Below are 18080 nucleotides of genomic sequence, written 5' to 3' on the forward strand. Positions count from 1 at the left end.
AACCTACATTTAGTGCTATTACACTATCATGAGCTATATATAAAGCTGCATATAAAGGCTTTTATGTCATATTACTTTGTTTTGCTCTCCATTAAAATGTTCTCTCTTTTTGCTTTGTTTGAAGGCTCTATCCCTAATTTAATTTCAATACTTAATGATTAATGTCATCTTCCCTCAAATATTTAGGGCTGTCTATTAGAGTTATGGTTTTTCTAGGAGACATTCATTCTAAACTCTTTTCTCCTTTCTTGTGAATTGGTTTTCCTAAGAATTTTGAAGAAATTATTATACAATCTCAGCATCCAGAGTTGCTATCAAGAAGTCCGGTGCTATTCCAATTCTGTATCTTTTTTGTATGCCTATTTTTTTTCCCCTTTCTGGAGGCGATTTGGATTTTTTATTCATCTCCAGTGCTCAGTAATTTTACAATGCTCGACTAACTAGCCTTTTTCAATCTGGAAACTCATGTCCTTCAATTCTAGGAAATATTTTTGTGTTATTTATAATTTCATCTCTTTTTCTCTGCTCTTTCTGAACTTTTATTATTTGAAAATTAGACCTGTAATCTTTATTTTTTTCAATTATCTCTGCTCATCTACAGTACTTCTTTTCTAACCCTATTATTGAAATATTTACTATGCTGTCACATTAGTAATATTCTCTACTAATCTTCTGTATGAATCTTCTCTACGAATAAAAGCTGTACCTGAATGGAGCCAACATTTAGGATAGAGTATTACATTTATACCTTTCTTCATAGTGTCATCCTCCTCTCCTACCCCCACCCCACACATATATCCAACTACATCTATTATCCCCAAGGTCAGAATTCTTCTGACTCAGCCTTTCCAGAGAGTAAACTCTGATCCTTCTTTCAGGGTGAGGGAAAAGTACTTACGCAGTGGTGTGGCTTGCAGAAGAGGACTGGAGTCTAACAATTTCTTGCGATGACTTTCAGCTAGTGGTGTGCTGGAGTGGGCTTACACCCGGCTCTTCCCAATAGATGGTTCAGTGTTCTCTTATTGGTAGCCTGAAATGAGCCACAGTAGGAGTATTCATACTACAGAACTCAGCCATCATTGGGAGGTGCTCCTTACCTTTCACATCAGTTACACGTAAATTGGGGCACTACCACCTCCAGCCAGTCCCCATTTTACATTCAGCCTAGTCCAGGTCTTCAAAGGTATCAGGTGCTCCATTCCTGAGCCTCTTTGTTGGATTATGATGCAGGGTTTTGTTTCTCTTCAGTTTCCTCCTCTTCATGCAAGTAGATTTCCAATCTGGCATGTCAAGCCATGCCTACTCAACCATTTTCAGCTTTTAGATTTCTTTTATTGTTGTTGTCCCTTCTCTGTTCTCTTTATTCAATTATTTATGCTTTTTTATAACCCTGTATTTTCATTATAAATGTGTTTGGAGGAAAGATTTGAGATAAATATATACCATGTTAACCAGAAGTCTTGTTACATATTTATAACCTGAAAAGAGGTATTGATGTAGCACAACTGGAAATTGGATCCAGAATTGGGCATTTATGCTGGATATCTAGGGATGTTTAACCAACTTAAAGAAGAAATGAATCTAACAAAATTCTGGCTTTGCTAATAATGTTTAGCATTTGTAGTGCCAGATGCTACATTTCACATGGCCTGTGTCATTTAATCTTCACATGAAGTAGCTACTAAATCATTATCTGCCTTTTAGAGATAAAGACATTGAACCTTAGAAGGCTTCCAAGGTCACAAATCTTATGAATGACAGTGGCAGGGATTTATATTTACATCTGCTTGAAACATTTAACTCTTGGGCCTGTTTATTACATACTCCTATGGCAGATTCCTGACCAAGAATAGATTCAGGATCAAACTTCAGTTTGGTGAACCAATGCATGCCAGAGAAGAGAAGGATGCCTCAGTGCAGGTTTCCAGGGTCTATTCTTCTCCTCAAATGGCATTTAAGAAATAAGAACAGTGCCATCTTAGAAACTGGTTGATAAGAATGAATTTGTTTAGTTCTACTTGATGACATTCTATCCATGATTTCCAGTGCCATCCTAAACACACTGCACCTCCAGTATTCCTCTAGATTGGCCTTAATCATTTTTTACATTTTTAGACTGTAAAGTCTAAAGAGGTTCAAACGGTATATTAGTTCATTCCGTTTTCACACTATTATAAAGAACTTACTGAGACCGGGTCATTTAAAAAGGGAATGGGTTTAATTGACTCACAGTTCTGCATGCCTGTGGAGGCCTCAGGAAACTTAAAATTATGCTGGAAGGTCAAGGGGAAGCAAGGACCTTCTTCACATGGCGGCAGGAGAGACAAGTGCAAGCATGGAAATGCCAGATGCTTATAAAACCATCAGATCTCGTGAGAACTCACTATCATGAGAACAGCATGGGGGAAACTGCCCCCAGATCCAATTACCTCCCTCCCTCGACACATAGGAATTAAAATTCGAGATGAGATTTGGGTAGGGACACAGAGCCAGACCATATCAAATGGGAAATGCTACATATCCCCAAAGAGAAGCTTAAGTTTCCAGAAGTTCTAATATAATAGGATGCTGAGTTTTAATAATATTATATTGGTGTGATTATTTATTTTAGTGTTGACTGGGCCACAGGGTGCCCAGATAATTGGTGAAATGCTATTTCTGGGTGTGTCTGTAAGGGTGATTCTGGATGAGACTAACATTTGAGTTGGCTGATTGACTAAGGCACATGTCCCTCCCCAGTGTGGGTCAGCATCATCCAATCCACTGAAGGCTGGACTAGAACCAAAAGGCAGAAGAAGGGTGCATTCATTCTCTCTGCCTGGTGGTCTTCAAGCTGAGACATCTCTCTTCTTCCAACTTTGGACTGGAACTGGAACCTACACCACAGGCTCTCCTGGGTCTCAGCTTTCACATTGTAGATCCTGGGAAAATTCAGCATCCATGGTCTTTAGAGCCAATTCCTCATAATAAGTCTTTAGGTCTGTATGTCTATTTGTGTCTATATCTATATTTACTTTTCCTATTCCTCTGGATAACCCTAATACAATTGGATTGGCCCTCCCAAAGTGCATGCTGGAACACTGCATCACCTGTCTCTCAGGGGGTGCTACGTACATCGTGGACTACGTGAATGACATCTAGTAGAGTTGTGCTGTCTATGAGGCTAGTTACCTTTAGTCTCATGCATCTAGGCTCTTTACTAGTAGTTATGGGATCCCAGTGAGATTCCTCCTTATAATATACAATATCCTCCAATTCGAGGAAGATCTGATCAGGGTTTTAATAGTAGGAATGTGGGAGACAAAGGCTATTTAAACGAAAGTGCTTAGTTTAGCAAGTGAGGCACAGCCATTAGCTGGAGCTACTTTTTCTCTTCAGAAGAGGAGGATTTTGAGTAAAACAAGAGATGAAGGTGTAGCTCTCATGTCACCATTTTCTCTATTCAGCATCTTATCTTTTTCATGGATTTTTTTTTTTTTTTTCAGTGCTTGAGTCACATTCTTCTAAGCTAGCCCTCCCCTCTTCTAGTTTCGGATCTCCTGGTCACATTAATTCCCTTTTATCAATTCAAGGATCAATTCTAATCAACTTTCCCTCCTTTGGCTCATATACTCAGTTATTTATCAAATATCCATTGAGCCCTCACTATATAGCAGGCGTGATGTGAAAACTGGGGATACAGCAGTGATAGAAAGATATAGTCCCTCTCCTTGGAGAATTTACAGCCCTGCAGGGACAGAGTTTAAACAAATATTGACAGAGATAGCTTATTTTTATTTAATGGAACACAGTGAAGGAAACTTACAGGCAGCCATGAAGGTGCATAATGGGAATTATGCAAGACGTGTGAAAGTAATACATAAACTGAACAATAATGCATGAGTCAGTTCAGAGAAATGGAGAATGGAGGGTTGGGAAGTAGTTTGGGAAAAGTATATGGGAAGAAGGTGCAGAGGCAAAACAAGATCATGACCCACTGCTTAAGGTAAGCCTACCACATTTTGTGGCTGGGTGTCTTTATGAACCCCCCATTGGGTTTATCTTTTTATATTCTTTTCAATTATCCAAAGTTTAATTAAAAGGAAAATTCTCTTTACTGGTAGAACACAGGATGTATCCTCAACCCTTTTACATTAGGATGGGCCAGGATCTCCCATTAGACCAAGCACATGGGAGAACAGGGTCTTGATGCTATACATCTTTGTGTTACATAACACTGTAGCTATAGCAGTATATTTCATTTGGCAGGCTCTAAACATGTGCTTGCTGAATAATTTGTTGAATTAAAGCTTTTCTAGAAATTATTTCTGAAAAATATATTAAGGGAGGCATTTCTTTAATAAATGTTAATAATTTTTATCGACTTTTATGATGCTAATCATTCTGGGATTATCTGTTTTAAAATAACTGCTCTACTTCTTTCTTTTCCAAACCAGTAGCTAGAACCTTAGTGCTCTTTTGCCTCGGGAATTTTTGCACAGAGCAAGCAGAACTGATTGATATCAAAGGGTCTTTATGGCTTTTATAAGAGCCAAATTTCATGAAAGAGATGATGCCAGGGGACCTGAGGATGAGGGAAGAGATGAAAGCATCTTTGAGAAGAGGAAGGAAAGGAAAGGAAATGTCGCCCACACAGGCATTGGTTCCAGTGAGAACCGGAGCCTAACCCACTGTGCTGAAACTGTGCTCCGGGTGACACAACCTCCGAGGCCAGGCCTCAGAGGAATGCCTAAAACCGAGACAAATGTCCAGTCTTGGCAAAGATTCTGAGCCCCATGTGCAGAGTGGAAATAGCAGAGTCCATGAATGAAACCGGACTGACCAGACTATAGAGATTAAGATGTGAGAGTTCTCAGCAATTACTCAGGTGCACCACTGATGAGTTTCCCTGGTGTTTGACCTGGAACTCTGGCCCCACCTGAGGATGGAATTCCCCAACATCAGCCAACATGGAGGATCAGATTTAGACCGAAGGTGACATAAGAAAATAAAAACCGCATTTTTCACATGAGCTTACTGTTCCATCACAGCACTGTGGGTAATTACTGACTGATAGATTTAGCCATTTGAGAAAGCAATGGTTTTCCTCAATATTGGATAGATGGGTTTAACCAACTCACTGGGAAGTACTATTTCCTCAATGAATTTAAAATCTCATAGGAGAAGTTGCTGGATTCACTTGAGGTCCATGTCCATAGTGTGGGGCTTTTGCCCACCTCTGCAGCTGAAGGGCATTTCGATACTTCTGTGTTATCGCTATATTGGAATCTTCCATTGCTGGTTCCAGCCCTTCCCCTAAAAGTAGGAATTCCATTCATTCATTGATGTCCTCTGATTCTACATTTAGCAGTAGATCCCAACAATGTTGACTTGCCTCCTCTTTTTGTAAAAAAGGGTAATAGTCTGTTTAATGGAGTTGAGTGTCGACATTACAGTTGACTAATAGTGGCCATTATTTCCCATTCATGGATACTTACTAGCCATCAAATATAGTACTAGATGCCAGGGGACACAAAAATGACTGAGACCCATGCCCCACTAATGGGCAAGATATAGATGTAAACATTTAATTACACCATGGGACAAGTTGGATTAAAAACAAAGTATTATGGGGCACAGATAATGGGGATTCTACCACTGCAGAGGAATCACGGACATCTTTTAAAAGGAAGTAGTGTTTGAGCTGGTCCTTGAAATAAAACCTACAGATTTGGCAGCTGAGGGGAGAAGAGGCCATTCCAGCCTGAGAGAATATACGAATACCAGAATCTGGAGAAGCTCAGTGTGGCAGAAGCAGAGGGAAGGCCTTTAGAGAAGGAGCCAAAGAGAGGGATCTTTCTCTAGAATAATGCTGTAGAGCTTGGATGATAACTGCAGTGTGATCATAGTCCTATTTGATGAGCTCATGGATGTGCTAGGTACCAAGATGTCATAAGGAAAGATGATGCCCCCATTTTAAAAAATGAAGAGAATAAGGCTCAGAGGCCCCTTAATAAGTCTTATCCAGAGCCAGCATTCTTTTCCCTAGGTCTGTCAGACTCGTACTTTAAAAGCAAAACAAAAAAACAAAAAAAACCTGGTAATAGTCTATGTCTAATGGAGTTAAGTGTCTATATTACAATTAACTGATAGTGGCCATTATTTCTGATTCATGGATACTTACTAGCCATAAAATACAGTACTAGATTCCAGGGGACACGATGATGCCTGAGACCCATGCCCCAATAATGAGTGAGATATAGATATGAATATATAAGTTACACCATCGGACAAGTAGGATTAAAAACAAAATATTATGGAGCACAGAATTCGTACAGCCTGTTTTAAGGAACTTTAGAAACCCTCTGGCCCAGTCGTTTTTGTGGAGTTCTACAAAATAAAATACTTACCAGGACACAATAATTGTTTTCAAATTTACATATTAGAGTTCTTTTCAAGAAGTCTTTTAAAAGAAGAGTTTTGGTGCTAAAACAAATTAGGCAAATAAATACCATTGATTTTGGATAACTATCTTTTAAAAATTATTTCTACAGTCTGAATGTGTCCCCCAATATTTATGTGTTGAAAACTTAATTGCCAATGCAATAGTGTTGAGAGGTAGGACCTTTAATAGGTAAGCAGATTATAAGGGCTCTGCCCTCCTGAATAAATGTCACTTTCATGGGAGTGGGTTTATTATAAAAGCAAGGTCAACCCTCTTGCTCTCATGCTCTTACACCATGTGATGCCTTCTGCCATGTCATGATGCAGCAAGAAGGGCTTCACCAGATGCAGACCCTCAAACTCAGACTTCCCAACCTCCAGAACCATGACCCAAATAAAGTTCTGTTGTTTTTAAATTACCAATCCGTGGTATTCTGTTATAGCAGCACAAAATAGACTAAGACAATGATTTTTTTCCTGGCTGTACTAAATTATACAAGTTTTCAGTAGAATTTGGAAAATATAAAAGACAGAAGGAAAAATCACCAATATTCCTACCACCTGTGGGTTACTATAATACGTTATTGATACCCAATGTTTTTGCCATGAATATATTTTACATAGTTTTAATCTGTGTATTATGCATAAATGCTTTACATTTTATTATATGTTGTGCTAATAATTAAATATTGGAATGATCCCTTTTTATACCGAGACTAAAATACATTGAATAATCATTGAACAATTTATTTGGTAGAATGCTGTCAATGCCATTAGTTCAATCCACATAAATAACATCAAATTATTATTTCTTGGAAATAATTGAGTTCATGGTTTATTTTATTTTATCATTATTATACTTTAAATGTTAGGGTACATGTGCACAACATGCAGGTTTGTTACATATGTATACATGTGCCATGTTGGTGTGCTGTACCCATTAACTCGTCATTTAGCATTAGATATATCTCCTAATGCTATCCCTCTCCCCTCCCCCTACCCCACAACAGTCCCCGGTGTGTGATGTTCCCCTTCCTGTGTCCATGTGTTCTCATTGTTCAATTCCCACCTATGAGTGAGAACATGTGGTGTTTGGTTTTTTGTCCTTGTGATAGTTTGCTGAGAATGATAGTTTCCAGTTCCATCCATGTCCCTACAAAGGACATGAACTCATCCTTTTTTGTGGCTGCATAGTATTCCATGGTGTATATGTGCCACATTTTCTTAATCCAGTCTATCGTTGTTGGACATTTAGGTTGGTTCCAAGTCTTTGCTATTGTGAATAGTGCCGCAATAAACATGTGCATGTGTCTTTATAGCAGCATGATTTATAGTCCTTTGGGTATATACCCAGTAATGGGATGTCTGGGTCAAATGGTATTTCTAGTTTTAGATCCCTGAGGAATTGCCACACTGACTTCCACAGTGGTTGAACTAGTTTACAGTCCCACCAACAGTGTAAAAGTGCTCCTATTTCTCCACATCCTCTCCAGCACCTGCTGTTTCCTGACTTTTTAAGGATCACCATTCTAACTGGTGTGAGATGGTATCTCATTGTGGTTTTGATCTGCATTTCTCTGATGGCCAGTGATGATGAGCATTTTTTCATGTGTCTTTTGGCTGCATAAATGTCTTCTTTTGAGAAGTGTCTGTTCATATCCTTCACCCACTTTTTGATGGGGTTGTTTGTTTTTTTCTTGTAAATTTGTTTGAGTTCATTGTAGATTCTGGATATTAGCCCTTTGTCAGATGAGTAGGTTGCAAAAATTTTCTCCCATTCTGTAGGTTGCCTGTTCACTCTGATGGTAGTTTCTTTTGCTGTGCAGAAGCTCTTTAGTTTAATTAGATCTCATTTGTCAATTTTGGCTTTTGTTGCCATTGCTTTTGGTGTTTTAGACATGAAGTCCTTTCCCATGCCTATGTCCTGAATGGTATTGCCTGAGTTTTCTTCTAGGATTTTAATGGTTTTAGGTCTAACATTTAAGTCTTTAATCCATCTTGAATTAATTTTTGTATAAGGTATAAGGAAGGGATCCAGTTTCAGCTTTCTACATATGGCTAGCCAGTTTTCCCAGCACCATTTATTAAATAGGGAATCCTTTCCCCATTTCTTGTTTTTGCCAGGTTTGTCAAAGATCAGATGGTTGTAGATAAGTGGCATTATTTCTGAGGGCTCTATTCTGTTCCATTGGTCTATATCTCTGTTTTGGTACCAGTACCATGCTGTTTTGGTTACTGTAGCCTTGTAGTATAGTTTGAAGTCAGGTAGCATGATGCCTCCAGCTTTGTTCTTTTGGCTTAGGATTGACTTGGTGATGCGGGCTCTTTTTTGGTTCCATATGAACTTTAAAGTAGTTTTTTCCAATTCTGTGAAGAAAGTCATTGGTAGCTTGATGGGGATGGCATTGAATCTATAAATTACCTTGGGCACTATGGCCATTTTCATGATATTGATTCTTCCTACCCATGAGCATGGAATGTTCTTCCATTTGTTTGTATCCTCTTTTATTTCATGGAGCGGTGGTTTGTAGTTCTTGAAAAGGTCCTTCACATCCCTTGTATGTTGGATTCCTAGGTATTTTATTCTCTTTGAATCAATTGTGAATGGGAGTTCACTCATGATTTGGCTGTCTGTTTGTCTGTTATTGGTGTATAAGAATGCTTGTGATTTTTATACATTAATTTTGTATCCTGAGACTTTGCTGAAGTTGCTTATCAGCTTGAGGAGATTTTGGGCTGAGAAGATGGGGTTTTCTAGATATACAATCATGTCATCTGCAAACAGGGACAATTTGACTTCCTCTTTTCCTAATTGAATGCCCTTTATTTCTTTCTCCTGCCTGATTGCCCTAGCCAGAACTTCCAACACTATGTTGAATAGGAGTGGTGAGAGAGGGCATCCCTGTCTTGTGCCCGTTTTCAAAGGGAATGCTTCCAGTTTTTGCCCATTCAGTATGATATTGGCTGTGGGTTTGTCATAGATCACTCTTATTATTTTGAGATATGTCCCATCAATATCTAATTTATTGAGAGTTTTTAGCATGAAGGTTGTTGAATTTTGTCAAAGGCCTTTTCTGCATCTATTGAGATAATCATGTGGTTTTTGTCTTTGGTTCTGTTTATATGCTGGATTACATTTATTGATTTGTGTATGCTGAACCAGCCTTGCATCCCGTGGATGAAGCCCACTTGATCATGGCGGATAAGCTTTTTGATGTGCTGCTGGATTCAGTTTGCCAGTATTTTACTGAGGATTTTTGCATCAATGTTCATCAGGGATATTGGTCTAAAATTCCCTTTTTTGGTTGTGTCTCTGCCAGGCTTTGGCATCAGGATGATGCTGGCCTCATAAAAAGAGTTAGGGAGGATTTCCTCTTTTTCTATTGATTGGAATAGTTTCAGAAGGATTGGTACCAGCTCTGGTACCAGCTCTTTGTACCTCTGGTAGAACTCAGCTGTGAATCCATCAGGTCCTGGACTTTTTTTGGTTGGTAAGCTATTGATTATTGTCTCAATTTCAGAGCCTGTTACTGTCTATTCAGAGATTCAACTTCTTCATGGTTTAGTCTTGAGAGGATGTATGTGTCGAGGAATTTATCCATTTCTTCTAGATTTTCTAGTTTATTTGCGTAGAGGTGTTTGTAGTATTCTCTGATGGTAGTTTGTATTCCTGTGGGATCGGTGGTGATATCCCCTTTATCATTTTTTATTGCGTCTATTTGATTCTTCTCTCTTTTCTTCTTTATTAGTCTTGCTAGTGGTCTATCAATTTTGTTGATCTTTTCAAAAAACCAACTCCTGGATTCGTTAATTTTTTGAAGGGTTTTTTATGTATCTATTTCCTTCAGTTCTGCTCTGATCTTAGTTATTTGTTGCCTTCTGTTAGCTTTTGAATGTGTTTGCTCTTGCTTTTCTAGTTCTTTTAATTGTAATGTTAGGGTGTCAATTTTAGATCTTTCCTGCTTTCTCTTGTGGGCGTTTAGTGCTATAAATTTTGCTCTACACACGGCTTTGAATGTGTCCCAGAGATTCTGGTATGTTGTGTCTTTGTTCTCATTGGTTTCAAAGAACATCTTTATTTCTGCCTTCATTTCATTATTTACCCAGTAGTCATTCAGGAGCAGGTTGTTCAGTTTCCATGTAGTTGAGCGGTTATGAGTGAGTTTCTTAATCCTGAGTTCTAGTTTGATTGCACTGTGGTCTGAGAGACTGTTCTAATTTCTCTTCTTTTACATTTGCTGAGGAGTGCTTTACTTCCAACTATGTGGTCAATTTTGGAATAGGTGTGGTGTGGTGCCGAGAAGAATGTATATTCTGTTGATTTGGGGTGGAGAGTTCTGTAGATGTCTATTAGGTTTGCTTGGTGCAGAGCTGAGTTCAATTCCTGGGTATCCTTGTTAACTTTCTGTCTCGTTGATCTGTCTAATGTTGTCAGTGGGGTGTTAAAGTCTCCCATTATTGTTGTGTTGGAGTCTAAGTCTCTTTGTAGGTCTGTAAGGACTGGCTTTATGAATCTGGGTGCTCCTGTATTGGGTGCATATTTATTTAGGATAGTTAGCTCTTTTTGTTGAATTGATCCCTTTACCATTATGTAATGGCCTTCTTTGTCTCTTTTGATCTTTGTTGGTTTAAAGTCTGTTTTATCCAAGAGTAGGATTGCAACCCCTGTCTTTTTTTTGTTTTCCATTTTCTTGGTAGATCTTTCTCTATCCCTTTATTTTGAGCCTATGTGTGTCTCTGCAGGTGAGATGGGTTTCCTGAACACAGCACACTGATGGGTCTTGACTCTTTATCCAATTTGCCAGTCTGTGTCTTTTAATTGGAGCATTTAGCCCATTTACATTTAAAGTTAATATTGTTATGTGTGGATTTGATGCTGTCGTTACGATATTAGCTGGTTATTTTGCTTGTTAGTTGATGCAGTTTCTTCCTAGCCTTGATGGTCTTTACAATTTGGCATGTTTTTGCAGTGGCTGGTACCGGTTGTTCCTTTCCATGTTTAGTGCTTCCTTCAGGAGCTCTTTTAGGGCAGGCCTGGTGGTGACAAAATCACTCAGCATTTGCTTGTCTGTAAAGTATTTTATTTCTCCTTCACTTATGAAGCTTAGTTTGGCTGGATATGAAATTCTGGGTTGAAAATTCTTTTCTTTAAGAATGTTGAATATTGGCCCCCACTCTCTTCTGGCTTGTAGAGTTTCTGCTGAGAGATCAGCTGTTAGTCTGATGGGCTTCCCTTTGTGGGTAACCCGACCTTTCTGTCTGGCTGCCCTTAACATTTTTTCCTTCATTTCAACTTTGGTGAATCTGACAATTATGTGTCTTGGAGTTATCTTCTCGAGGAGTATCTTTGTGGCGTTCTCTGTATTTCCTGAATTTGAATGTTGGCCTGCCTTGCTAGATTGGGGAAGTTCTCCTGGATAATAACCTGCAGAGTGTTTTCCAACTTGGTTCCATTCTCCCCGTCACTTTCAGGTACACCAATCAGACGTAGATTTGGTCTTTTCACATAGTCCCAAATTTCTTGGAGGCTTTGTTCATTTCTTTTTATTCTTTTTTCTCTAAACTTCTCTTCTCGCTTCATTTCATTCATTTCATCTTCCATCGCTGATATCCTTTCTTCCAGTTGATCGCATCAGCTACTGAGGCTTCTGCATTCATCACGCAGCTCTCGTGCCTTGGTTTTCAGCTCCATCAGGTCCTTTAAGGATTTCTCTGCATTAGTTATTCTAGTTATCCATTCTTCTAATTTTTTTTTTTCAAAGCTTTTAACTTCTTTGCCATTTGCTCGAATTTCCTCCTGTAGCTCAGAGTAGTTTGATCGTCTGAAGCCTTCTTCTCTCAGCTCGTCAAAGTCACTCTCCATCCAGCTTTGTTCCGTTGCTGGTGAGGAGCTGCGTTCCTTTGGAGGAGGAGAGGTGCTCTGATTTTTAGAGTTTCCAATTTTTCTGCTCTGTTTTTTTCTCATCTTTGTGGTTTTATCTACCTTTGGTCTTTGATGATGGTGATGTAGAGATGGGTTTTTGGTGTGGATGTCCTTTCTGTTTTTTAGTTTTCCTTCTAACAGACAGGCCCCTCAGCTGCAGGTCTGTTGAAGTTTGCTAGAGGTCCAATCCAGACTCTGTTTGCCTGGATTTCAGCAGTGGTGGCTGCAGAACAGCAGATATTGGTGAACCACAAATGCTGCTGCCTGATTGTTCCTCTGGAAGTTTTGTCTCAGAGGAGTACCCAGCCGTGTGAGGTGTCATTCTGCCCCTACTGGGGGGTGCCTCCCAGTTAGGCTACTCAGGAGTCAGGGACCCACTTGAGGAGGCAGTCTGCCCGATCTCAGATCTCAAGCTGCGTGCTGGGAGAACCACTACTCTCTTCAAAGCTGCCAGAGAGGGACATTTAAGTCTGCAGAGGTTACTGCTGTCTTTTTGTTTGTCTGTGCCCTGACCCCACAGGTGGAGCCTACAGAGGCAGGCAGGCCTCCTTGAGCTGTGGTGGGCTCCACCCAGTTTGAGCTTCCCGGCCACTTTGTTTACCTAATCAAACAACTAACTTGGCAATGGCCGGCGCCCCTCCCCCAGCCTTGCTGCCGCCTTGCAGTTTGATCTCGGACTGCTGTGCTAGCAATGAGCAAGACTCCATAGGCGTAGGACCCTCTGAGCCAGGTGCGGGATATAATCTCCTGGTGTGCCATTTTTTAAGCCTGTTGGAAAGCGCAGTATTGGGGTGGGAGTGACCCGATTTTCCAGGTGCCGTCTGTCACTCCTTTCTTTGACTAGGAAAGGGAATTCCCTGACCCTTTGCGCTTCCCAGGTGAGGTGATGCTTTGCCCTTTTTCAGCTCGTGCACAGTGCGCTGCACCCACTGTCTTGCACCTACTCTCTGGCACTCCCCAGTGAGATGAACCCAGTACCTCAGTTGGAAATGCAGAAATCACCCGTCTTCTGAGTCGCTCACGCTGGGAGCTGTAGACTGGAGCTGTTCCTATTTTGCCATCTTGGCTCCTCCCCTGAGTTCATGTTTTAAAAAGTATCATTAAGGGCTATTTAACAGATAGGAATTTTAGCATGAGTTACACAATTTTGATACATCTGTCAATTGACACCAAAATCTTAAAAGCAGGATATAGTATTAAATATAATCCCTCTGTTTTTCTAAAAAATTTCTGAAAACAGTAATGTTTTTGGTTACTGGAGTAAAAGTCTACATCTGATAGTCCTGTACTTTAATATTCTTTAATATCAAATTAGAGTTCTTAATTTTAGGATCAAGTAAATAAGGCTAATTTAGAAAGAAAATGTTCAGTATTTTACACTAATACTTAAGATTCTGAATCAATATCAAACATTGAAGATGTCTTTTGGTTGGTAATATTTGTAGCTAATTAAGGGTGACTTAAAGACAAGGTTAGACTGTGAGTTAGGAGATAAAGAAAATGTCATTAGAAGTTCCATCTACCTCCCCTGAAGAGAGCACAGGTGACAAACACAGGCTTTGGAATGTAAATTGTCATATTGACTCATAATTTTCTACCCTTACCCTCGATACCTTATGGCACCCAGTGATCTCTACCTCCTGGTCTTCAGGCCTATATGGTGTCTCTTCCCCTTAAGTGTGGGTGGGGCCTGCAATTCACTTCTGACCAGTAAAGTATAGGATGTCATTGTATGATTAGATTACATTAGATTGTCATCAATCACATGAGCATGAAAGGGGATCCTTCCCCAGTTGAGCCTTCAGAAGAAACGCCAGCCCTGGCTGATACCTGGGTTGCAGTCTTGTGACAGACCCAGAAGCAAAGGACCCAGCTGAGCTGTGCCTGGACTTCTAACCCACAGAAAGTATGAAATAATCCACTTGACTTATTGTAAGTGACTAAGTTTTTGTCGATTTTCCATGCAGAAATATATCATGAATACACCTGTGTGCACAGTGATTCACTCAGAGTGACTCAGAATAGCTATGAAATGAAGTGCCCACACCCACCAGGCCTCTTGATACCAATTTTCCATTTCCACCAGCCTCTTTTATGCTTGAAATTGTCACTTTAAGAAACAAGATGACAAGACATATCATTGTCTCAAGCTCTATGAGTGTTTGCCTTTGGCTCAAATCAACAGAAAACTTGATAAAAACAATCTCTTGGGGATAGGAGTTTATTGGTTTCATTCAACCAAAACTCCAAGGATAGGTAGCCAGGGGCTCACAGGGTGAGTTGGATGATCCTCGAGGCCTAGACCCCTCCTTTCCTTTTCCTTCTCCGAAAGGTGAACTTTTGCAATGATTAATAAAACAGATCCAAGGTCAGGCATGGTGGCTCACACCTGTAATCCTGGCACTTTGGGAGGCTGAGGCCGGTGGATCACCTAAGGTCAGGAATTGGAGACCAGCCTGAAACCCGTCTCTACTAAAAATACAAAACATTAGCCAGGCGTGGTGGCAGGCGCCTGTAATCCCAGCTACTTGAGAGGCTGAGGCAGGAGAATCTCTTGAACCCAGGAGGAAGAGGTTGCAGTGAGCCGAGATTGTGGCATTACACTCTAGCCTGGGCAACAAAAGTGAAACTCCAACTCAAAGCAAAAAAAAAAAAAGAAAAAGAAAAATCCATATTTAATAAGAATCACATAATATTGTAAAAAGTAAAAACAAACTGCAAAATTACACATATAATCCAAATATGCCAAGGGACCAAAGAGAGAGAAACCAAATGATAACAGATAATATCAGTTACCTCTGGAGAGATTGCCTTTCTTTAAACTCTTAGATATTTTCTACAGCCTTTTATTAGTGATCATATAGGACTTTCATAAGAAAAATATTTTTTGAGAGTTGCACATAAAATTTATAGTTTTTGTCTAATCATATTTATCAGCTTCCAAATCAAAGACAAAGGGCTACATTCAGAACTGATATTTTTTAATTGATGAAAATATTATTTTGAAACGATCACAGAGACAGAAGATATACAAGACTAGTTCCACATCTAGAAGCTGCCTTTTCAGTTGAATATTCTGCATCTATTCAGAAAAAAGCTTAAAGAAGTAGTAAGTCCAGCATCAGTTTTCTGCCTATGGCTAGCCAATTTTCCCAGTACCATTTATTAAATAGGGAATCTTTTCCCCATTGTTTGTTTTTGTCAGGTTTGTCAAAGATCAGATGGTTGTAGATGTGTGGTGTTATTTCTGAGGTCTTATTCTGTTCCATTGGCCTATATTTCTGTTTTGGTACCAGTACCATGCTGTTTTGGTTGCTGTAGCCTTGTAGTGTAGTTTGAAGTCAGGTAGCATGATGCCTCCAGCTTTGTTCTTTTTGCTTAGGATTGTCTTGGCTACATGAGCTCTTTTTTCGTTCCATATGAAATTTAAATAATTTTTTTCTAATTCTGCAAAGAAAATCAGTGGCAGCTTGATGGGGATAGCATTGAATCTATAAATTATTGATATTGATTCTTCCTATCCATTACCATGGAATGTTTTTCCATTTGTTTGTGTCCTCTATTATTTCCTTGAGCAGTGGTTTGTGGTTCTCTTTTATGAGGTCCTTCACGTCCTTTGTAAGTTGTATTCCTAGGCATTTTCTTTGTAGCAATTGTGAATGGGAGTTCACTCATCATTTGGCTGTTTGTTCTTGGTGTATAGGAATGCTTATGATTTTTGCACATTGATTTTGTATTCTGAGACTTTGCTGAAGTTGGTTATCAGCTTAAGGAGTTTTTGGACTGAGATGACGGGGTTTTCTAAATATACAATCATGTCATCTGCAAACAGAGACAACTTGACTTCCTCTCTTCCTATTTGAATACCCTTTATTTCTTTCTCTTGCCTGATTGTCCTTGCCTGAAATTCCAATACTATGTTAAATAGGAATGGTTAGAGAGGGCATCCTTGTCTTGTGCTGGTTTTCAAAGGGAATGCTTCCAGTTTTTGCCCATTCATTGTGATATTGGCTGTGGGTTTGTCGTAAATAGCTCTTATTTTGGAATGCGTTCCTTCAATACCTTGTTTATTGAGAGTTTTTAGCATGAAGGGATGTTGAATTTTATTGAAGTCCTTTTCTGGATCTATTGAGATAATCCTGTGGTTTTTGTCCTTTGTTCTGTTTATGTGATGGATTACGTTTATTGATTTGCGTATGTTGAACCAGCCTTGCATCCCAGGGATGAAGCCAACTTGATCATGGTGGATAAGCTTTTTGATGTGCTGCTGGATTTGGTTGGCCAGTATTTTATTGAGGATTTTCACATTGATGTTCCTCAAGGATATTAGCCTGAAATTTTCTTTTTTTGCTGTGTCTCTGCCAGGTTTTGGTATCAAAATTATGCTGGCCTCATAAAATGAGTTAGGGAGGAGTCCCTCTTTTTCTATTGTTTGGAATAGTTTCAGAAGGAATGGTACCATCTCCTCTTTGTACCTCTGGTAGAATTTGGCTGTGAATCTGTCTGGTCTTGGGCTCTTTTTGGTTGGTAGGCTATTACTGCCTCAATTTCAGAACTTGTTATCAGTCTGTTCAGGGATTTGACATCTTCCTGGTTTAGTTTTGGCAGGGTATGTGTGTCCAGGAATTTATTCATTTCTTCTAGATGTTCCAGTTTATTTGCATAGAGCTGTTTATACTATTCTCTGATGGTAGTGTGTATTTCTGTGGGATCAGTGGTGATATCCTCTTTATCATTTTTTATTGTGTCTGTTTGATTCTTCTCTCTTTTCTTCTCTGGATAAAGTCAAGACCCTTTGATGTGCTGTATTCAGGAGACCCATCTCAGGTGCAAAGACACACATAGGCTCAAAATAAAGGGGTGGAAGAATATTTACCAAGCAAATGGAAAGCAAGAAAGGAAGGGTTACAATCCTAGTCTTTGATAAAAAAGACTTTAAACCAGTAAAGATCAAAAAAGACAAAGAAGGGCATTACGTAATTGTAAAGGGATCAATGCAACAAGAAGAGCAAACTATCCCAAATATATATGCACCCAATATAGGAGCACCCAGATTCATAAAACAAGTTCTTAGAGACATACAAAGAGACTCAGACTCCCACAGAATAACAATGTGAGACTTTAACACCCTAGTGTCAATATTAGACAGAGCAACACGACAGAAAATTAACAAGGATATTCAGGACTTGAACTCAGCTCTGGACCAAGTGGATCTAATAGACATCTACAGAACTCTCCACCCCAAATCAACAGAATATACATTCTTCTCAGTGCCACATAGCATGTATTCTAAACTTTACCACATAATTGGAAGTAAAACACTCCTCAGCAAATGCAAAAGAACGGAAATCATAACAAACAGTCTCTTATACCACAGTGCAATCAAATTAGAACTCAGGATTAAGAAACTCACTCAAAACTGCACAACTACATGGAAATTAAACAACTTGCTCCTGAATGATTACTGGGTAAATAACAAAATTAAGGCAGAAATAAAGAAGTTATTTGAAACTAATAAGAACAAAGAGACAATGTACAAGAATCTCTGGGACATGGCTAAAGGAATGTTAAGAGGGAAATTTATAGCACTAAATGCCCACAGCAGAACGCTAGAAAGATCTAAAATTGACACCCTAACATCACAATTAAAAGAACTAGAGAAGCAGGTGCAAATATACTCAAAAGCTAGCAGAAGACAAGAAATAACTAAGATCAGAGCACAACTGAAGGAGAC

This window comes from Symphalangus syndactylus, chromosome 10 (assembly GCF_028878055.3).
Source record: "Symphalangus syndactylus isolate Jambi chromosome 10, NHGRI_mSymSyn1-v2.1_pri, whole genome shotgun sequence".
NCBI classification, from domain to species: Eukaryota; Metazoa; Chordata; class Mammalia; order Primates; family Hylobatidae; genus Symphalangus; species Symphalangus syndactylus.